The sequence below is a fragment of the Dromaius novaehollandiae genome, chromosome Z (assembly GCF_036370855.1).
Source record: "Dromaius novaehollandiae isolate bDroNov1 chromosome Z, bDroNov1.hap1, whole genome shotgun sequence".
NCBI classification, from domain to species: Eukaryota; Metazoa; Chordata; class Aves; order Casuariiformes; family Dromaiidae; genus Dromaius; species Dromaius novaehollandiae.
The window spans coordinates 45643822-45668086 of record NC_088132.1 but is presented as its reverse complement, the minus strand read 5'-3'; the positions used below and the strand labels follow the sequence as shown (position 1 = coordinate 45668086).

At 36.1% G+C, this 24265-nt stretch overlaps 2 long non-coding RNA genes across 3 annotated transcripts in view; one reads left to right on the top strand and one right to left on the bottom strand.

Moving 5' to 3' along the window:
• Positions 1-16357: 16357 nt before the first annotated feature.
• LOC135324784 (uncharacterized) lies at positions 16358-22290 on the bottom strand. The gene is made up of 3 exons (XR_010386042.1): positions 22182-22290; positions 18851-18892; positions 16358-18139 (listed from the first exon to the last, which is right to left on the bottom strand). It is a non-coding gene; the product is annotated as an uncharacterized LOC135324784 (long non-coding RNA).
• The window catches only part of LOC112995223 (uncharacterized), a 35698-nt gene continuing 33451 nt past the window's right edge, over positions 22019-24265 (top strand). For both annotated transcript variants that reach the window (XR_003262126.2, XR_010386041.1), the window contains exon 1: positions 22019-22457. This is a non-coding gene — a long non-coding RNA (uncharacterized LOC112995223). The remainder of the gene's footprint in view (positions 22458-24265) is intronic.

Sequence of the window (24265 nt, the reverse complement as noted above, 5' to 3'; positions counted from 1 at the left end):
TCTACACTGTGGGAGCAAAAATTGGTCATGGTTTATATAATCTACAAAATCTGTTCATATAATATATAGAATTATATTCTATAATCCTATAATAATTCAGAATTTTCACTCAGCAAGGACAACTCCAGTAAGGGAATTATTGAGTATTAAGCTTTTATTGCTAACTAACTAACAAGGGAGTTGACAGACAGCTATATGTGTTGTCTCATGAGACTCCACCTTACAGAGAGAAGATAGTTTAATAATTTTCACTGACTTTCCCTTCATCTGTCCCCCATACAAGTTTTCTGCCTCTTCTTTTGTGTGAGCAAAATGTGTTGGCTGTAAACCAGATTACCGACACATTTATATTAAAAACAAAAACAAAAATCCTTTTCTAAAGATAGGGAAGAGGAGTTGGTATTAAATAGTGTTAAAACATATACCAAAATAACAGACTCGTCGTTTGGAAGCATGTCTCCTATCATCCCTAAGTGAGCACTGGATCCTCACGATGAGTGCAAATCCCACGTAACAGGTGTCAGACACCTAAAATTAAGGAATACACACTGCAGAATGTAGAACAGTAGAATAAAGATGACCATCAAATTTAGAAATTGTGACTGAGGGGAAATGAGACTGGACTGTACCTAAAACAGGGATAAGAGAGATAAGAGAGAAAAACTATAATATTAATTATAAAAAACACACAGAATGTGGAAATTGAATAAACTTGAAGAGCTCAATTGCTCAAGAGGAATGTGAAAAAAGGTCTCTGTAAAATAGGAACTAAATATCAAAGCTAAAAAAGAACCTAGGATTATACATACACATTACTATTCCAATATTGAACAACAGATTAGATAAATTAAAAGAGGAATGTAGAAAGTTGAAGAGCAAGCATGACAATGAAGTGCCAGAACTGCGTAGCTGGAAGTATAAATGTGAGAAAATGGAGACATTGGTATAAGTGAAGAGAGTGATGGATGAAAAGACAAATACTTAGAGAGAGGTGGCTGATTTGAAAGTGGAGAATGAGCAGTTGAAGGAAATGCAGCAGAATTTCAACTTGCTTTAAAACCCCTATTGAAATAAGTAGTCTAGACAGAGCTGGAGTAACTGCAGCCTTTAGTCACCAGCAGCATGAAGAGATAATACAGATGTTTAGAGGAGCAGCTCTGGACTAAGGATGGATTGATTTGTGCTGTATTGCAAACAGATGAAGAAAACTGTTACTCCCACATTACGATTATGAAAGGAGTGCTATCACAAAGATTAAATATGTCAAACCCTTTGCTTCCAGTAACTTCTAAAGAAGTTATAAATCTAATTCAGATCTACAGTATGTTCACAACAGGACAAAGTAATACGAATCGGCCAACCCCACTTTCCTGAGAAAAGGAACTTTAGACACAAATTCTGAAGGTGATGAGAACTGAATGCAGCTGTTTGCCACTATAAATCACTGGGAAAGTTAGACTAACATATATATGCCTGGGAGGATATATCAGGTCTCAGTGCCAACAGGCTTTGGCATGACCCATTATGTGGACTGAAATGTCAGATGAAATTATTTATTTTGTGAATTGCAGGTAATGCAACTTAGTAGTGCAGGAGATAAAACAATATATAGGGCACTGCCAAGTTATGACCTATGGCTACAGTCTTTGTCTCAGACGCATACCATTGATACAAACCAGGAGACGCATCTTTCTGGAAAATAGCCACCTTAAGAAAATAGTCACCTGGTCTGTCAGAACAAGAGGTAAACAGAGACAGGTCTATGGGAAAAAATACCTCAGATTATCAAGTCAAATACATTGTTACCACATGAAGACAGCAGCAGGGAGAAAGTACAGGGTGGCACTCCAAAATGAAAGGGACAATAACACAGAACCAGGATATTGCATCCTGAATAGTAGGTTGGTGGAGTTCAGGAAAAGGATTGTCCTATATAGAAATAGGTTTGTAATAGCATTTTTTAGGACAACAGAATTTTCAGAAATCTTGAAAAATATAAAAAAAGAAAAACTAAACAGTGAAAGTGAATGCACTTCTTTGCTCATGCCTATATGCATGTATTCAGAGGTGAAACAGATGATTTGCAATTGGCAGAGCTAATTCCATAGCTCCTATGGAGGTATCACATATGGCTGTTTTTTGGGTAGACTGGGAGCTGGAGAAAGCTTGGACAATTTTTCTACACTCTTGCCCTCTAGATTTAATGATAAACTAAGCAAATTCCTTAGTCTGTTGTTTGCGAACACAGATGAATGTACTAACGGGATTTTCTGGAAAGTTTAACCAAGTGTGTGCAAGGAAAATCCCGGGATATCAACAAGAGGGGGCATTAGAAGTATTTTAAAAATAGCTTGCTGATCCTACTGTAGGGCAGACAATGACAGGAAATGATGTTTTAATGACACACAGAGTAGTGATAGATTTAGTTAATTTTCAGGCCTAGCTAGAAGCCCTTCAGGCTGTTACAGTTCTAGTCAATCATGCAATTTGTTATTATCAAAAAGACCGGAATGGCGATTCTGTCAAAAGATGTCCCAGAGAATGCCATAGCTGTATGCAGCAAATAGCGAGAGATTTGGCAACTCACAAGCAGAATTATGTATTTACACAGTCTGTGTAAAGCTAGAGGGCTAATTCGAAAAGTAATTCAGATTCCCTTCAGAGACAATCTCAGCAATTGCTGAAGCGTTAATTGACTTGGAGGAAGAGGAAGTAATTCGCAAATGCAATTCAATAACTCACCAACATAGTAGGTTATAAAAGGCATATGTCTTATAGAGATTAACAATGACTGTTATGTTTAAACAAAGTAACTCGGTTGTTTGCTTTGGTGGTGGCATCCTACTTAGAGACTAGCAGCCATTTCAAGTGGGACTAAGCAGTCTTCTATAATAAACATATCCAACAGATTTTCAGCTATCACCTGGCACGAGGAGAATCAGTGCAAGTTTGCCTTCATCATTAGGGAATTCATGTTGGTTCCTGCAGCAGTAGAGAAAGCTTTCGTTTAACACAGTTCGTGGTTACTAATACCTCAGACATTTTTCAGATGTTTTGAGATACTAGCCTTACTTGTAGTCAATTTCCAACTCCAATTAACTGCAGTCTGTTTATCTAAATTTGCCCTCTAGTTTCAAATTGATATGGTACTCTTTCTCACTACAGTGTCTACTAGTGTTTTTGGTATATCACACATTCCTGCAAAACTTCTGCTTTTCTGCCTGAAGTGACAGTGTTACAGCAAAGGTAAAATGAGTCTGAGAAATCATTTAAATCTCTTCATAGGGGTTTTGTGAGCTTTAGTTAATTAAAATTTGTAGAGCACTCTGAGATCTTCAGATGACTAGGTACTACAAGATATTGGCTATGTTCTTAATTATGATGATGATGATTATTGTGTGGTTCCAAGCCCTAAAGAGTTTGGGGATGCTACTGCAGAAGACAACAATAATTCCCCATACAGTAACTCTTCATGGTAAGGTTTAGCAATATTTTCTTTCTCCAGGGCACTTCTAACACTGTGATTAATTTAGCTACTTTTCTTTACAATCTGATATTCAATGCATGGGTTGATTAAACCTGTCTACAACTATATAAACAGAAGTGTTAAGAGAGAGACAGAAAACCAAAATGTCTGCTAATATGTTACATAGCCACTGACACCTGTTTGCATCAGTACAAAATTTGGCCATAATGGTACCCTTGTACTTTACCAGAGACTTTCATCATCTTTTTCTTTCTTTTGCCTCCATTACTACGGAAAACTACTGTACTTGGTTGGTATGGAAACAATAAAAGATGATAAGCAAGTTTCAGTCCACATTTAAACATTTTACATCTCCTGCCAAATTCTATTCTATAAATTTTAATTGATTTTGAGGAATGTTTCTCTGTGAGGGTCAGAAACTGGAAATCAATGCTGCAAATTAAAAACTCTGTTTAATTACTAGGATAAGAAAACTATGGTAACTTCCAATTTATACAAGTCACATTTTAATACAGCTTTTTTTCTGTAATGTCTCCTACAGTTTTTGGAATAGGATTACTGTTCAACAGCATTCTCCAAAGATGCCTGTGTTGTAATGGCATGTTCCAGTACCATTAAAAAATGCATCTAGAAAACACAAAAATTTAAAAAAAAACTCTTCAGAATTTCAGTTAGTATGTTTTACATTGGATGTTCAGTGTATAGGATGTATTAGGTTTACAAAAGTTGCAGATACTTCACCAAAGGCCATTAAACACTTAAGGTTTGAATTTTATTTTTCCCAGTAGGCTGGGTACCTGAACTTCACCTTCAAATATTCATAGAGGTGCTCATTACCTAGGAAAATCAGGTCCTTAATCATCCTACAAATCATTGTGGTGAAACAGTCTGAGATCATTATTTGGTGATACCTCCCTCCTCTCCAGCAGAAAGCTGGCAACAGTAAGCATCAATTTCAGTGATGTGATGGACAACTTTTTTTCTTCCGATTCCAAAAATTGTCGCTCACAAAAGATAAGCAGCTCTGGTAGCAAAAGTCCTTGCTTTGTGGCAGATAGCAGTGCCTATTAACTAGCACATTTTTACCAATACTGTGGAACTAAAATGGTATCCTCTTTTTTCATAGGGGAGATGGTCCAACATCTTGGTCAGCATCATCAACAGTTTAGTGGTTGTTACTACCTGTGTTACTTGGACAAATTCTCATAAGGTTTGCAGGATTAAAGACCTTCTCTTCCACTTAGGTCTTCTGTTGCCATCTTTTCACTTGTTTTCAGGGTACAATAAAACATTCCCGTTGGTTCCAGCTGGAATGCTTGAAAAATTCTTTCATCTTCATACATTTTCATATGTTACTTCCTTCCATCTATATCCAGGTTTCTATCTGTCTCTGAGCCACGGGGCTCAAACATGGAAGTGTTTCCTATTCGCCCCAGGGCAAAGCTTACCAGGTGAATGCAGGCCACCTCTGTCACCAGCGTGAGCAGAGTTGCCTTGCTTCCCACAGAGATGGAAAGGCTGTGTTTTGGGCTGATAGAAAGGATCTTTGGTAGACGGAGGAGAGCACACAACAGGAACAACGACAGCGTATTTCATTTCTCCATTTTGTTTAAATCTGCAGACATGCTGTATGGTGGTGCTACTTTAAAACTGCTGCAAAGCCAGGGGCATCTTCCCTAAATCACATCCTCCTCTCTAACTCTGAACATTTCCAGCCTCTTGGGGTACTGTCATCTCCCAGAAGAGCAAAGCAAGGCAGAACAGGTTGTTAAAGGGCCAGAAATAGCACCTGATAGTTCAATGCTTAAGCAAAAAAGGTTTTTCCTCTCATCCACCAGGTATTGCAAAAGAGGCACAGGATTCCTATGAAACTACTGAACATGTCTTTCTAATGATGCTCCACAATTCCACAAGTAAACCATGCTGGATTACAGTCATGTTCATTTTTCTTCCATGAATCAGAAAGCTTCATTCTAACAGAACAAACATTTTTAAAAAAAGTGTAACTGTAGAAACACATAGGGAAAAACAGCATGGTTCATGAGAAAAAAATTCAGCTCCATTAAAAGGATCAAAAATATATCACAAATTACATTTTCAAAATGATAGTCATACAGCTAGAAATAACATTTAAAAATCTATTCATAAAGAGTAATAGGTCAGCAAAAGCCTACTATTGTTATATACATTGTATGGATTATTCTGCCACATTTATTTGCTGTGAGAGATTGATTTTGCATGGCAAGTACTGTATATCTGTCATTTAAAAATTGAATAACTTGAACAGTTCTGGTGAAAATATACAGATGCTTCCATATTTGAGCCAATATCATTTGGGAAATGGCATTAAGTCTTTAAGTAAAATCCAGAGAGGCAAAATACTAATTTAGAATGTTTTTACAATGAAACATTCATAATTCCTTAACTATTTTCTATTTGAAACTCTTGTGTTATAAGAAAGAGAAAGAAACTTTCACTTTAAACTCTATTAGATAGATAGCGAAACAGTTATTCAAAAAGATTTAAGAGAAGACACTTTGTATCTACTTGAATGGGAAAATAAGATCAATATTTTCATCTCTGCTTCAGTTTAATACACAACTCATTGACTTTGCAGTAATTATAGCAGACAAGTAATCATAGGTATACTTGTAGCACTCTCAAAGGCACATGTCAATGAAGAAAACATAGAAGTTTGCAATTGCTTTTTATTTTCTGATTAGCACAAGATAAGATGCACTACGATTTGTTCAGAGAGGATAAATTAAAACTTACAGCAGTTATTAAGTTCTGTTTTTTTCTTTCCAAATGGTTTTGGAAGGCAGTTGACTTGCCAAAGACAGAAATGGGGTTAAACAACCTCCCCTTTAATCTACTGTGTGAAGAATACGCTATCTTTCATAGACAGGAATCTGTTTCAAAATGTCATCAGATACCAAAAGACAAATGATGGTGTATGACTGACACATGTCTGATTACTTGCAATAACACCCCGAATATTTTTTTTCTTTTTCTTGTCATAAAAAACAGCTATGGAATTTGAGATCATTTCATGATAACCAAGATATTGATATCAGCTTGAGACTTTACTGGGAAATGGTGAAAGAATGATGAAAAATAAAGAAGAATTTATAAAGAATACAATGCTTTGAAATCTTGAAATTCATTTTAAAGTATCTTAAATTTAAATACACTTCCAAGTGATCCTTACCAAGTAGTAGCACATCTAGTTTTGTACTAGAAAGATAACTTTGCTTCTTATAAAGGTTTTATCAGTTATATCTTTCAAAAATGTCAGACAGATGAGAGCTTAGTCTCACAAAGCAGCTCCAAGACCTTGCAAGTCTATGTAGAAATTGATTCTGTACTTTGGTGATATTTTATCTTCTGAAACGTTGGGTTACTTGCATCTGATAAGACGTTCCAAGACAAATCATTTCCAAACGCTGAACCTGATTTGGATAGGGTAAAGACTACTTAGTTTAATCCTCATTTCTGTATTTTTTTTTAGGAGCCTAACATGCTTTAAGTCTAGACTTCAATAATTCAAGTAAACAGTAAGTAACAAAATTCAATCCCCAAAAGCAGGCTTTCTTCTGCACTCCCTAACTGGCAATTTACTACATATTTCAATAGTGCATGATTTTTCACAAATTTCATTAGTACACCATTGATTGCTCATTTTTCAGCTCTCAAAACAATTTAACATAGTCTCTTTCATGCAGAGAATAACATATTCATATTATTTGATTTTTGATGAAACCAAATGACCCTTTAAATTTGCAATAGGGTTCTTTAATTTTGCATGAGTTTCTTTACTGCTGTTCATTTAATTCTCTGTTTCCATTAACCATCTGCAAGCATTTGACTCTATGACAATTATTCAGCTGTGCCACATCATGACTGACATATTTTATAAATGTTTAAAAGAAAAAGAGAGCAAGAAAGGGAGGGAAAAGCCCCACATTCAAACAAAAAAGTCACAGTTCAGAATCCTGTATTTTCCATACAGCTGAGACATCTGAATGGTAATTATTGGTCCGATTGTAAATCCAGCCTAATTGCATTTTGTCTTCCTTTCTGATAAGCACTTCATGATGATGATTGCTCTCACTAAAAGATGTTCACTCCATTGATGTCTCCCCACACTGATAGCCAGGGGGCCCTGCAGATAAAAGACTGTGCAGACAAAACTGCTCTTTTCTGTTTCCAGAACAGAATCAGCCATGATTTTTCAAGTGAGAAAGAGCCCTAGTGTATTCAAGTGAGAAAAAATCCCAGTTTAGATGTCTACCCCAGCCTGCCCTCTGCATGAGGGGAGTTGAGCCACTGTTCATTAGAAACTGCTTTAATTAACAAACATAACTGAGGGCCAAGCTGGGGTAATCAGTGCTGATGAACTAAGCCACTTCTCTGCACAAAAAAAAGCTGCCCTTCCCCCTATTTTTTAAAGCCTTCAATTCAAAAGAATCTCAGTTACTGATTCACTGTTTTGGATTACTAAAATGTTTAGCCATAATAATTTGTTCTTAATATTTGCATGTTTATTGATGAGTTCCAGTAGAAATGCTAGGCAAGCCTTAGTAGCACAGGGAAGAGACTTAATATGTTTGCACAAACCTCTGTATTTCAGAGAACCCAATTAAGTTAGATGTCTGCTGCAAGCTTATATCAACAAGTGAAAGCAAATGACTGCAGAGTTTGAAGTCTCTTACGCCTTTGACACTTTTGTCTGGGTTTTAATAGAATGGTGAAAGCTTTGACAGAACCACAGAACTCATGCTGTCTGAAAGGACATACACCATTAGACATCTTAAGAAACACAGAATAATTAAGAGAAATAATTTAAAAAATAAAGACAAATACTTTGCCATGTCCCTGCTGATCAGCATTTTTTTGTTTTGGCATAAGTGGATATTGAAAAAGAATGTTTTCTGAAGAGTCATTGTCATATTTCCTTGCAAGAATCTGGATGAACTGCCTAGAGTTCCAAGGAAAATCAGGCAAAGAACTGTACTTTTCATTATGTAGAGTACCCAGTTGAAATTGTAGACCATGCCAAAGATGACAAACATTTTGCCCCATTTACTGGGGGAGAAAACAGAAAACTCTGGGAGATTTCTTTAGTGGTGGGCAAAGTAAATTGAAGAAAATTAGAGGAAGCTTGGATGTCACCCAAACTGAAGGTATCTGAAGATGAAGGAGGTTCTGCATCGACATTTCTTGCCTTCCTCTATTGCAGAGCTGTTCATCAATTTTCCCATCGAATTAAATTTGAAAAGTCCAGATAATTCACCATACAGGTTCCTTATACTGAATTACAAAAGCAGTACGAAGAGAGTATACCTTTTCTTCAGGGCTATGTTATTGGAAAATTCCAATCTCCTTTGTGGTTCTTGGATATCTAAACCTTTCTACAGGAAAGAGGTGAGTTATGCTGGTCCCAGAGAGAGCCTGCAATCAAAACATGTGCCCAGTTCACATGCGGAAGGTTCTTTAGAAGCAGAATATCAAGTTTTCCCAGAGGCTGAGGAATTTAAATAATTTTTCCATTTAAAAACCCTGATTATTTAGGGAGTTTTCTTTAAAAAATGTAAAATCTATGTCATTTGCTTCATGACCTATTAAAATCAACAGCATTTTTCTCTCCCACCCCCCTTATTTCTCTATGGCAGGGAGGTTTTTCTACCTTAAGTTTTCTCTTTTACCTTCTTTTATTTTTGTTTCTTTTCTTTCAAATGAGAATTACAATAAAACCTCATCATACAGTATAAACAGGAAGGAGTTCAATTCTGAATTATATCTCCAACTCACTTCAGTGTTATTGGTTTTATCCTCCCTAGTGGGAGAAATATGATAGCTTCACTCCCTCTCAGTTTACATCCTCTGTATATTATGAATCTGGTATGCTGTTGGAGCTCATGTTGAGAGTCCTAAGCACTATATTTGCTGTTGTATGAATTAGTGTGTATTTCATGCAGATGAAAATAAAAGTCTTCAGTTGTCTCCTGTTCAATACCACCATTTAGCTGATGGTCATTTACTTACTTAAAAAGCCTTTTTCCAGAGATCAATACAGTATCAGTCCAGAATTTTGTGTAGGGAATAGCTTTTAGTTTTCCATAATTACCTGATTATGTCATAGTCTTTACCTGAAAGATGAATCAATAGGAAAGATTACAACTTGGATTACCTCACTATGCTCTCTTCCACTGACTCCTCTAAAACATGATAGGCTATAAAAATAGCAGAAAGACCAGTAATTTTCATTTGTAAATTACATATCTGCACTCTTCTTTTCCTTTTTGAAAGAAACATTCAAAAGAGTGTCTACCTCAATGTCTCATGGGAGCTGTAATGTAGTGGATAGTCAATTGCTGGTTCAAAGGTTATAAATTTTGGTTGGTAACTCAAAGGCACAACACCAAGCCCACGCAATACACACAGAAGAGTGTTTGACTTCACATTTTTTCAATGGAAATCATAGTATTTTTAACTGTGAAAATGATTAGAACTGGATGTGGTATGCCTACATATGGGTAAGTATAAGAGATGGATTAACTTTTGAGGTTAATCTTCAGAAAACAGTGTTCCAACTTAAGCATTGCTCCCTCTTCTTACTCCTTTCTTTTCTTAAATGTAATTACCTTTAGTCTTAAATAATTATCCTTTCTCCCAGGATTCTTACTTTTTGAAATTTTCCACCACTGGAAAAAATTGCCTTTTTGGTCCTTCTTTCCAAATTGCCAAAGTTTGCAAAGCTTGCTATTACAGATTCAGATCAAAAGCTGTTACTCAAGAGCAGTTGTATTAAGTGAAGTTGTTACTGGATCTGTGTAAATCTGTGTAAAAAAAATAAAGAAGGGCAAAGTATTTTGTAATCAATATATTTTATGTTATTTAGTAAGAGGATTTTCCATTAAGGCTGCTTCTATAAATGATTTACTAAGCAGTAAAAGAGCTTGGAAACTATTTGCATCTCAGCACATCTAAAACCATACTTATAAAGGTTTTAAAAAACTTTTAAACAGAGCTAATTGCTCTGCATTAATATTTTTCTAGAAGGTGGCAGTCCTTCTCAAGTATCCTGCATTTGTCACCTCCCTGCAGCTGACTCACTCTAAATTCTTCTGTTTGTTGATAAAGACACTCATTTCACGGCATGTCTGAAAACACCACCCTCATTTTCTAAGAAATGGAAGCATGGAAACTATATATAAAATATTTTGTATATATCATATTTATTTTTGCACAAAGTTTTAAAACCATACTTTGACTTCTTTGTTTCAGTGTACTGTGCAACACAAGGTATCAATGAAATGACGTTATAGTCCTTTTTTTTTTTTTTTTTTTAAGTGAAGTGAAGATGATGCCTGCAAAGGCTCTTTGTTTTGTGGTTTATAAGGCAGCACTACAGAAAATCAAGAGAAGAGCTTCAAGTATTTAAAGAATTAAAAAAATAAGACATTGAAGTCTTAAATGTCATTCCCCCAAATTTCTGAATGCTTACCCAAATCTCTTGAAACTTAAACACAGCTGGAAAAGTCTAGAGGAAAGTTTTCTCAGACTTAGGATTCTGTCTGAGATGCAAATGCCTCTTTTTTCTCCACCCTGGTACCATGCACATCCATACACTCATCTACACACATTTTCCTCCTAAATGTCAGCTAAAATCATTTAAAATAAAACAAGACAGTAATTATGAAACATTTGAAACTTCCTGAAAGGCTTCATTCAGTTATCTTTTGTTTTACATAGGGTTTCTTGTCAGGACTTAATTTATCTGAGCAAGTGTTCCTTCTATAGTCAACTCAGCAAGAACTGTGCAGCCTGGAGAAATAAAGGTGATCGGCAATACAATGCATGCAATTATTGTGATCATTTGATCAAGTGCAGTTATATTAAATCTTGCAGTAAAATGACATTTGTCACAGGGACAGAGAAGCTGCCAAGTATAATACTAACTCAAAGAATACATGCAATTAGGTTAACCAAAGCACGTGGGAAAGGCCACCCATTATTTGCTGCAACAAGGATGCTGTAAAGGGATGCTGCAAATTCCAGTTCTCAGCTCTATTCAGGGCACAACAGAAAGCTCATCTTCTATGGCAGGCTCTTCTTAGGGGTTCATCAGGAGTACACAGACAAAGAGATATATAGTAATCAATCAACTTCTACAGCCTCAGTTTTGAATAGAGACCACGATTTACATGCGTATACTTGCATGCTGGGTGTTGGTAGTACATTTTGCAAAAAGAGGTGCTCTTGCACTTTTTGCGCGTCATGGAGTGGGTCAAAGAGTAAGAACATTATGAAGAAGCACTGTGGATGAAGAAATCACGAAAAAAATGGTTAACAATAATTTTTCACATTTTATTGGTTTGGGCCAAGTTTTCACTTGAACTTAATGGGCTTCTTCATATCATTTGAACATTTGTTCCTTCTTAAGTAAGGCTGGGAAAATCTGTTTTATCAAATTGTGTCTATCTCACAACATCTTACTATCTAATTTCTTCAGAAGAGCCCTTTCTAAGCTAGCTCATCTCTCATGAAATTCAACAAGACTTCTGCATTATTTCTGTGTGTGTCACTCAAATTTACCTTCAGTGAGTTACTGCAACTGAATTCAAGTGGTACCACTTTGTGCCAGATGCTAATTTGACCCTAGAGGCTTAGTCCATTACATTCTGGTAATATCATATATCAAAAGAAACAGTGTGGGAAAGTATGAAGTAATAACTCAATTTCTTGTTAACACACAATTCTATTCACTTTGCTCATTATTTTTTTTGACATTACTGTAACTTGGTTTATATTAGCTTTATGTAATCTGTGTAATAAACCATTTACCTATAGATGTTTATGTGCTTTAACAAGTAAGGCTTGCAAGTAAACGAAAATAATCTCTTATAGACAGGGTGCTTGCAGCTGCTATCAAGGAGACCAGCTTCTTTGCTTCTTCTGTCATCTTCTTCACTCATGAAGGATGCAAACCAAATCAAAATAAATTAAAACAAAATCTAAATAAACTGGCATATAAGAAGCTTCACAGAACCTCTGTGAAAATAAAAACACCAAGGAAAACAAAACCAGAATAGAACAAAACAGAAAATGATAAACTTCAAAACCTAGATGCAAAACTTAGGATAGATGGCATTAAGGAAATTCTAAAATGACTTGAAGAAATAAAAAGGTAAAAATTTGAGGGCCTTGAGATTTTAAAGGCTAGTGAAACTCATGTTGTTGATTATCAATCAGTACAGTTGTATACTAATGAATGGATAACGATTAACTGTGTGAATACCACATTCATTGTTTAAAGACAAAAGAAGCATAATTTATTTTGAAGTACATATTTCTTGCTTACTCTTCAGGTCATCAACACTTCGGGACTATAAAGGTTAAGGCTACTTCCATCATACCGTTATGACACTTTTGCATCCTGGAGGAGCATAATTGTCCTTCCTTTTTAATGAGCAGAAAGGCTTCAGTTTAGCCGTGAGTACCTCGGTGGCTGAGGAAGGCCATACTGCTGAACCTCCTGCTGAACGACAGCAGTCCTAATGTGTCTTTGCAAAATCCATTCAGTATGCCTGTTAATCTAGTAATCACCTGGATACTGGAGCCCATCTTATTCTGTGACTCATCTCATTAAAAAGAAGTACCTTGAAAAAGGCTTTTGATAAGCTTCAAATAAAAATACAATGTTAAATACATAACGGCAGATTTTTCATAGGTTTTCCAAATCCCACCATATAAATGCTACTTTCGCGCTTTTCTACAGTGCTGAATTTCCCTTCCTTTTTCCTCCTAGAAAAATGATCACTACATTATTTCAATCTAATGGACAACATCAGTCTTTTCAAAAGGGATGGTGCATTAAAATGTGGATATCTTATCCACCACAATCCTGATTATTTTAGTCAAATAGTCAAATTTTCATCAAATTTTAGCTTCTGGATTCCCACAGAGGCTGAGGCTGCTCAATCTTTTTTGTTCCTGAACCACCTGTAGTGTTACACAGTTACCAGCAAAGCATTACAGACATCCCTGGCAATAATTTGGGAACCACTTTAAACCCACATGCAACTCTGGGCAGAAGTTTTGCATTCTTTGGCCTGAAGAAAGTTCACACCCTAGAGTTCACTTGCTGCCACCACATCACCACACAACTACTTGTCTTGGAAAGCTTTTTTATGGAGTAGTTTGCCAGTAGCTGTTGGAAATCTGTTGTTTATCGTGTAGGAGCCTTGAGGCAAAATTCCAATAAAAAAGCAATAGATACCAGATGACAAAAGGAAGAAAAAAAAAAAAATCAATAAAAGTTAGGAAAGGTTCTCAATTCTGCAACTTTATTCTTCTCAATGATGGTTGATAAAACATAACCACTGCCTTAGTATTATATTCCTTTATTAACTGGAGTCTGCATTTGTTAAACCCTGGGACATGCTGCTACAAGCACAGTCTCTTTTCAGATTTAGAGAGGGTGGAGAGCAAGGAGTAAAAGGCCCACGACAGGTACATTTTTGTCATATTTGTCTGTAGAGCATTCCATGTTATTTGCTGTGAAGGCAGTTAAGCTCGGGGACTGTGAAAGGAAGAATGAAAGACAAAGATTTAAAAAAATTTGAGACCAAGAAATAGAGAAGAAGGAACAGGAGAAAGAATCAGAAGAATCCAAGATCTTCTGGGATGTGTTGGTACTTAGGATTACTGTCAGCACAAAACAAGAAAAATATGTTAGCATGGCTTAGACAAAAACATCAAAGGTTTTGTTTGCTTGTTTGTTTTTATAGAGCATATTACATTTAGGTAATAAATAAAGTGCAGTATTAATGATTTAATAAAGCCCACTATCATAATGTGAAACTACCTGATACTTTGCCATGTCTTTCTTGGCAAGCATATTTAGTTTTATTGTCCAAACAGTCAGTAAGGTTGTTATAGTTAGAATGGTATTACGTTTTGCAGCAGCCAAACTTGACCTTTAACCACAAAATTCTTACAGTGGACATTTTTTGTTTGCTTTAAACATTCCTTTAAGCAGCATCTATCTTATTTAAAGAACAAATGGGAAGATTTGGAAAGATTATTCAGTAGCAAAACAGGTATCAGGTGAGACATGGAAATGAGAGGGTTCAGGGAGGTAGAACTGAGCAATAAAGCAGTGTGTGTTCCCTGTAACTATCTGTCCCTTTCAACATTTCTTATCGGCCTTGGTATCAGATGTAGATGATTGTATTCACATTTAAGTACTTAAATATACCACACATTTTTAATTTGGTTTTTTTTTCCCCTGCTAAATTAAGGAAAAACTTAACTCTGTTTCTAGCGAGAATTCTGCATTGGTATTTGGAAATTAAGTGCATTAAGATAAAGGGACATTAAGTTCATTTCTTATCACATACAATCATATTTGGAAATGCAGAGTGCTACATTGGAGGCACATTAAGTGCATTTCTCTCTTATCCTGCACAATCACATTATATAATATTATTCATAAATGGATCGAGCTCTATCTTAAAATTGGATATCAGTTTTATTTCCCTGTTCCAGTGGGAAGTCTGTTCCTCAAGCACACTGCTCTGATGACTACAAACTTTCATCTAATACCCAGACTAAATTTACTAATACTCACTTTATATCCACTTGTTCCTTTGCCAATGTTATCTTTTAGTTTAAATAGTCTGGCAAGATCTATCAAGACTGAATAACAAACCCACAGTATTTGAATCTTTTCCCTCTCTTCTTAATCAATAAATGTGTAGCCTGCTTTTATCTGCCAGGCATATAATTCTTCCTACCTTCCGCATGACCAATTTATTAAATTTTTTTTTTACTGTTGGACCTGTGATTTCATCTGCTAATTCCTACAGAATTACAGTGTGGAGCTATATCTAGCTCTTTCAGTTTGACTGCACTAATATCTTGCAGATTGGCTTTCACCTTGTAATGATAATTATTACTTCCCGTTAGAAAAACTGCTTTTGCCTCAGTGTTTAGCACCACTATCATTATTGAAGAAACAGCAAAATATTCACTTAGTTTACCTACGTAATTTCAAATATCTTTCTTTAATAGTTGCTTAATTATTTTTCTTTGTTCTCTTGATGGTTAAAGACCAGCGAAGAAAATTACCTTTGCTAAGGGTTTAGTTTCACTTTTTGAAAATCTCCCTTAGCCCAGTATTTCTTGAATTTTAGCTTTATTTTTTTTATTGACTAGTCCTTTCACTTCTTTTCCATGATCTGTCTACTTATTCTTACCATATTCTTTGAGTTGCTAAATCAGCAAGTTGCGCCAGTCCATATAAATTTTTCCACTTGTTCAGATTACATTTTCGAGATGGAGTTTTGAACTCTTGACTTCAGGAGTGTAAGGCCTCCTCTATAATCCAGTCCGGTTAACTTCATTCATTAATTTCACTAACTGGTTACTTAATTTTTCAAAACAAATCATTTTGAAATCCAAAATATAAATTACTATTTTTTATTAATCTTGATGTTTGATTTAAATTAAATCAATTCAGGATTACTTCAGACTAAAATTGTTTTCTACCACCAACCATTCATGGTTACGTAAAGAAAAAAATACTTTATTTTGTAAGAAATTGGTATTACCTCGTTAATTTCTATATCCAAGTGTAAAACGGAATCATCCCTTCCTGCCTTAGAGGATGTTCAACAAATAAATCCATCAACTGTTACTTCTAAGAGTATCTGAACTCTACTCTGGTAAGTAACAATCGCTTTCTAAAAACTATGCTGTCTCTCACAGTAAGATAATCCTTATTGTCCCTGATTGTGGTACATGGATTTCTTCTTATTTCCGCATCTGATCTGTAGGTCTGTACCCACCTCCTAGCTCTAATCAGCAAACTCTTTATCTCATTCTTTCCTGAGCAGCTTCTTACCTAAATAAATTTACACTAATTTTAAACTTATCTGTGCTACAGTTTCTTGTTTCTTCACAGACTAACACATATTACCATATACTATCATAATATTAACATTAATGATATGAAAATAGGGTGTTGTGTTACCTAACCACTTGCTCTGAACATTGTGTCCAAAATTATTTCTTCTCTGAACTTAGATCAATGCTATTATTTAAACATATTTTTAGATTAGTAATGTTATTGGAATGTGTCTACTTTCATGAGACTCAGCATAAACAGTGATTCTGATCTGGTTTATTTTTCAATACCTCTGGATTTCAAGGGAAATATACTTTCTGTCAAAGTAAGATCATTTCTGCATCTTTTCCCAGTATAAAAATGAGCTGATTCCCAAAGAAGAAAACCTCCTCCAATTGGCATGGATATTTCCTGCCTCTATATTGTACTTTTTTACCTCTTCCTTTTGATTACTTTCTAAATTGACTATTGTTTCTGCTCACATAAACAAGATGACACCAACATATGAAAAAATACAGATGTTATTACATTTGATTATTTTTCCTTTTCTGTTATTGAAGTTTGAATGTGTATATATGTAAGTTGCAAGATATGTCGTTCTCCAAATGCGAGCAGCTATTGCAAAGTTCACAGATGACATTTGTAAATGTTAGAATTTAGGACTCCTTTCTCTGATTGCATATTCTTTGGGTCAGACTCTGAGGTTTTTAGTTATTCAATATTCCTGGATTAGAAGTGGTAAGTGCCTGGTGCAGGAAAACATTTATTGATTTGAAATATGTGAGTGAAAGTACTAAAATCAGCACGGACGTGTGGAGGTTTAAAATTAAGCACAAATTAAACTGCTTTGCAAAACTGGGCTATGCTGTCTCTAGAAACAGTATATGACTTTCAACTTCATTAAAGAAAATACTGTGTTAATCTCCAGTCCAGAAGAGGAACTCAAAAGAGATCAAAATCCAATATGCGCTAGATAACCTTACCTAACACTTATATTTCTGAAAGAAAGTCACTTGGAACTAAAAATTCCACTATGTCTTTGTAATTCTCTTGTCAGACAGTGTGATGAAATATAGTGATCTTCTGAATTCTGTTTCAGTCTTTATATTTTGTATATAAAGTGAAAGAAGGAACTGGCATAGATTTCAATAACTTTCAGAACCAATCTTCCACTCTCTGAACAAATTGTCAGGCTGATAGGCATCGAATAAGCATGTTTACCTGTGATTTTACACAGGAAAAGGTATCATTTTAAAGGAAAATGAGGATGCATGAGTCATGAAAGGCATTATTACTGTTCAAACAATGTGTCATAGGAATGGATCATCAAACTGGCAAGTTATTTTCTGCCTTTCAGATTGAAGAGAGGATGTGATTTTCTATTATGAACAGCAAAGACTACATCATACTTAGGGAAGTGTCATGGCCAAGAAATCAATCAAGATATTTACACTAATCTTACTATTTTGAAGCAAGTATAGATATAAGTTGTTTTCTTGCACAAGAAAAAGACACTGCCTGCTTCCTAAGGTAGAATTGAAGATTTAAAAATTACTGTACTATACTCTCTGCATTGTCATATAAATGGCACTCGCTAGCTATACACACTGGGAACATGCAACAATCACACGATCATTGGTTACTAATATCAGGAAATTAGCACATGTAGCAAACGGTTACCATGGCTGGAGTCTTTTGTTCCCCCAGCCTGGTTATGTATAGCCCATTGCAAGATCCTAAGAAAAAAAAAAAAAAAGAAATATTTTTAAAAGATATTTGAGCTTTTAATTTCAGTGACAACAGCTAGATTGTAACTAAGTTGTTAGTGTGTTCCTATGCCACCTGAGATTTAGTTAAAAAGTAAAATATATCCAAAACTTTGTATACAAAGACTTTCAGAAGTACTTCTCTGTGTTTGGAAGATCAAGAGAACAGGATTCTTTTATTTTTTGTGTAATTATCAGCCTTAGAAACAATCTGAGGTGTGCTTAAAAGATATTCCAGCGCCCATAGTTCAGGCATATTATCTCCAAGACAGAATCCAATCCCTGTGTTACGACACCAAGATTTTTACAGTAGGTCAGCTGGGTCTCTTGGGGAAAAAATCCCTGAAAAGCATGCTAAAGTGGTAGCTGTGTAAGACCTACCAATAGGGAGCATCACATACAGTGCTGAGTTATAAATTCTGCCCCATTGAACAGTTTCTTCAACACTTCCAAAAAGTCTTCTGTTCCCTTTTTTACCCTTAAAACTTTTTATACAAAGAAGTAGCACAGTTTAATCTTTTCTCTTAGGTAATCATGCTTTGTTTTAAGGAAGAGCCAAGTGATTAGAACAATTTTTGTTTTTCTCTTTTTCTTCCCTTGTGGAAAACTCAAAACCTAAAACCTTAGTGTTTAAACAAAACCTGGTTATTTGTAGATGGAAAGCAGTAAGGAAAAAATTACCTTTTCATTTCTTACTTAAAGATCCTTTTTCTTTCTTTTTCTCTGAATAAAAGAGGTAAAAAGTCATCAACACTACCTCACAGTGATATTGAAATCAACTAGTTACTTCTGGCACAGGTTATGTAATACAGGTTGCTTGAAATTCACATAGTTGAATTCATATATTCTCTCTACCAGCTAAATAGTATGAATTAAACAAGCTACTCGAATCTACTAGATCTACTGGACTCATACATGAGTATTCCTCTATGGGAGGGATAGCAAAAAGGTGGCGAAGACACATACTGCATATTGTCCCCAAACCATGCGCGATGGAAGTATATTTTGACTTTTTCCAGATATTCACAGATGGTTGGTATCTTCCCAAAACAAAATGTCTCCCAGAGCTCCACTTTACGAGTTCTAGTTTCATACTGTGCCCGTCACGGGTTCCAGCTAAGAGGCACAGTTCAGCCTTTGGCATATTGTATTGTGTGTACAAGTGCACACCTACATTTTGGCATCCGATAGAATCATAGCCTCAGCCATGTTAGAGATAGTATCTAACATTTCTCCTACACTTCTGTGTGTAAATGAAGGCTAAGACAACATTCTCTGGAATCTTTCGCTAACTCATCTGGTCTTACTCTTAAGCATTTTCTTGTGTGCAATGCTGTCATTGTGTTAAAATAAGGGGGCAATAGAAAACACAGGTTGCTGCATAAAGAAGATGAAAATGAATCCGTAAGATCAAATACTGGTATTAGTTCTCATCAAAGCTTTTTAATGCAAACAAACAACAAATGATTTTTTCCTTTTAAAAGAAACCAGAAAAGAAAAAAAAACCCTAATATTTCTGGAAGCTTTACTGAAACTTCACAGCTAAAATATAGTTTCTTTTTTAAATGAAATGTTATTGGCAATAATCACAATTCTGCTCTCTGCCCTTCTGTTCTTTAAAACAAATGTGTAGTGAAGCAGTAAGTTACAAACACTGGGCATGGAAAACTTTAAATTTTTTTTTAAGCAAATCCATATTACAGTATTTTAAATGTGATTTTTTTTTACTCTGTTAAGTATTATGTCAAGAATTCTAATACCTCTTATAAATTTCAATGAACATTTTTGTTTCTAGCAATTTATCTTGTTAAAAGGAGGGATCTGCCTACAAAAAATGAATTTATCCAAAGTTAAATTTCTGCTGTCAAAAGTCCTGACAGCTTAGCATATTTTTCTATACATTCTACATGTATATATCTGTATTCCCTCCAAAATTCTATTATGTTTTGTGGATGCTATTATAACTGCAACTATCCTATTATGGTAGTAACGAGCCTGCACTTTTTGCTTTTGCATTGTTTCTTACAATCTTGAGCTAAGACATTTGAGATAGATTAACGAGAGAGTTAAGAGCTTTTCGTGAAAACAGAGATGGATTCTTAGGCAATCTAAATTTTACTTCCAACTGTGACTAGGCTGAAAACAGTTATAAACTTGGGAAAGAGCCTCTGTGAGGTTTATCCTACAGTAACCCCCCCACACAGAGAAGCCTTTCGGAAACTTTACTATGTAATACTTAAAAAGACCTAGAGTCTAACCTGTCTGTGTCTACACAGCTATGCAGAAACTACCTCCACACACTCCTCAAGGTCAAATTTACTGATGTCTACCTATAGATTTCTTTCTGAAACTTCCTTCAAACTTACTCTGGATCAGGTCCAATTAGGTTCAGTAGTTTAGCTTTGAGAATACTATGAGTTTTAGACATTTCCCGAAGGGCTTCTGATACGTGAAACTGGACCTAAAAGTCTGTGCTCGGCACAGCTATTTACAGTGTTATTTTATGTGGTGAGTCCTGGGCAGGCAACAGACCTGAGAATCTTTCCTAAAAAGCCTGTGATGTTCAAAAATTTGTAGACAGATTAGTACAAAAGGATGTTATGAATGATTGTTCAATTGGGATAAACAATAATGCTTTTGGTGTGAGCTCTTCAAAGGACATAAAGAAAGAAGGAAAAATTTAATCATCTGCTTTAATTTGTATTAGCACGTCTGTAAACTTATCTCGTGACTCCTGCTGAGCCCCAAAACTTGTATTTGGCTACAACATGCAAAAGAAAGCACTTAATCCTGCTTAGAAAACGTTAAGGGATACAGAATGCAGTGCTGCTTTCAAGGTTTGGTCCAATGATTAAAGAACTGCTGTTAAGAAATTACACCTTCCAGATTTAATTTATTGCTCCTTCCCTGCATTCCTGAAGGAAAATTGCAGCGGGAATCTCTCTTCCCTGCAGGGAATTTCTCTGCTCTTTAAATCTCTTTAAAATTATTTCCTTCAGCTCTCAGATCCGTATTGGCCCTCTTGATATTCTTAATTTTTTCCATATCCTTTCTTTACGGAAATCAGAACAGTATGTAGTATTCTGGTATCTGCCTCTCCAATACCATATACTCATCTTCATACCTAACTACTATAACCATTTTATCTGAAGATCAAAATGTTAGTAAATAGACTAAGCCATTGCACTGGGTGTGTATACTGAGTTGCAATTCATTTTGATCTCTACATTTTTAGTGTCAATAATTTTCAAGATACAGGCCTATGTTACAAAGACATAAAAGCCCCATTCCAAGGTATGTAATTTTACATGTGATTATGTCAGATTGCCTTGTTTGAATGAGCCCAAATCATAACCATATGCATTCATCACAGATAAATTTATTAAAATTCCTTATGTCATTTGCAAGGCCTAGGTCTACCTTCTAAGCTCTGGCACTCTCTGTAAAGTTGAGTCATGAATTTCTGGTGATTATTCCTGTTCAGTTCAGCTGTGTGTAAATATACCACTATGACTCAGTGGCTTTGTGATTACTTTTCTCTCTGGAAACTGTCCCTGCTGCTATTACAGCCCAACATTTTGTTTTTCTGATTGCAGCCTGTACGTACAATGCCATATAACCCTCATCACGTTACATGGGTATAGAGAGAACATGCATATATAGGTATATAGATATACACATATGTATTGATATATGTATGTATACACGTGTAAGTTTCTATAAAAACATTCCTCTTACCCCCGAGGCAAAATACAAAATATTGCATTTCTTCCCCCAAGCAACACTTTAGGTGGTAAAAACAACAAACACATGGAACCATTCATTCATTTAGCATTCATTAATAGATGCGAAAGTGCCCATCCCGGCTCAGAGACGGGACACACCGCACGTCGCGGCCGTTCCCGCGGGCCCCTGCCCTGCTTCGGGCCTCACCCACGGCCGAGGCCCCCGCCCGCCGCGCGGGAGCCGCGGCGCCATTATGCGAGGCGGGCACAGCACGTCCGCCACGTACTCACGGACCGGCGCGGCGCTGCCTCGTGTCCTCGCGCCTGTAGAAGCAGCTGCCCGATAAGGCCCGACACTCTTTGGAATTCGGTACATCCTTTCTTGGTGACCGAAGCGATCAATAGGGACGGTGCAGCCCAAACGCCCGAGCTGGGCGGGACGGGGCAAGGATGTCGGCTCCCCCGGCAGCCTCCGGAGCGACTCGCCGGCGCCAGCCGGCCGGACTCTCCTGCGCCCAGCGCGACGCAGCGCAGGGGAAGGGCGCACCCTCGCCGCCGCTCAGGTAACGGTTTCCATCATAAGCGCGCGAATTAAAACTGCCATGTTAACGAAACAGCGAACTAGCGAATTAGGTAACTGGCGAATCAACACTTTGGGCCAGTCCACAGAGAAGGGATTAACCCCTTTTCTGCTTGTTTGTTCTTTTTTACCTCATGAGCTCATAAAAATAAAGTTTGTTTCACACAGTACCCTCTCCTATAAATTTGAGAGGTGGCAATGAACTGTGACGTGAGGTGAAATGATTTATTTAAGGTCATCCACCAGACCCGGGATACATCTGAAAAACAATATGTCTGGTGCTGTTTCTTTGAAAATGTTGCCTTCCTTCATTAGGCCACCATATTTGTGAAATACAGGTATTTTGGAGTTACTTACAGCTTTATAGTGCTCCCGGTCCCTGTACTTGACTGAAATGAGCACTTTACCTTTTTGTATAATTACTTTTCTGAGAGGATTTATCAGGTTAAAAAAAGTCCTATTGATTCATGGCTATATTAGAATTATTTTCCTGTTACATCATTTAGCCTCATTTTTTAAAAAAAGGAATAATAATAATAATAAAAGGAAAATGGGTGGTATAAATCTACTGACATGCTTCCATTAAAGTCTCAAGAATTTGCCAGCATCCCATGTCTAGCATGGTGTTACCTGCAGTTTGACTGAAGGGACTGCACAGGTCAGGCTCTCCTTCTCCCCCTCTGACTTTCCCTGATGATGGTGTTCGCCTGGACCTTGGGTGCATGTGCAGCCCACACACAGCTCCACTCGTGGCTTCCGAAAGACTGAAAAATGATGTACCGTAGAGGTGTTATTTTCAGCAGTATTTTTATACCCAAGCCCATGTGGTCATCTCTTCTTGACTCTTACTCTGTTTTACTCCTGCTTGGAGCGCTTTCAGTATCTCCCTTCTTAAAATGTGTATTTTCCTTCTACTTTTTCTTCCTTTTAAATCTTCCTCTCTGTTGTGATCTAATGAATACACTCTGGCTCAGAGGTGAACAAAGTAAGTATGAAGGTTCTGAGAAGCTTTAATTGTTCATCTGAAATTGTTAATTCTCACAAACTCCTTGCTGCAGCTCTATAAAATAGTTCAGTGTAATGAAAGACAAACCACTGGCCAAGCGGAATCACATTCCCATGAGCCTTAGAATGCATTGCTGTGATTTAGTTTAGCTGCTAATTGCTAACAAAAAACGTATTGATTGGAAAAGTTGCTGATATAGTGCTGACCTCTGTGATTGTCAGCTTTTAACCCAATTTATGTGTTTGATCATTCCTTTTGAATTCTAAAGTACCTGCTATGACAAACCAGAATTTTTTTTGTTTAATAAAAATATTGCCAGATAGTAAATACCAGTTAGGAAATTAGTTTTAATTTCCCTTTGTGGCTAATTAACTGTTTGCATCTCAGCTCTCTTTATGCATATAATTAACATTTCTATTCAAATTTGTTTTCATTCAATCTGCAATTGATACTATGGACTGTGAAGATATTTTGTGTTTTTTCATCAATATTATCTTTGTCTTTCATGGACAACTTCAACACAATCAATTGTTGCATTATACTGATGAGAATTCAATATGCAAATTGTACAGAGGAAGATCATGGAAATATTTCTGTTTGGGGTTATTTTTCTGATTGAAGACTAGCCAACTGATATTGTACACATTCAACATAGCTTAGCAAGCTCAGAAATGTAACTATGTTTAAAAAACAAAGATATGAAAAAGATTTATCTTTCCCATTTCTTCAGAATGCAGTCAGAAGCCTTCTGTATCAGTTAAGCAAATAAATAAAGGCTTGCTTCA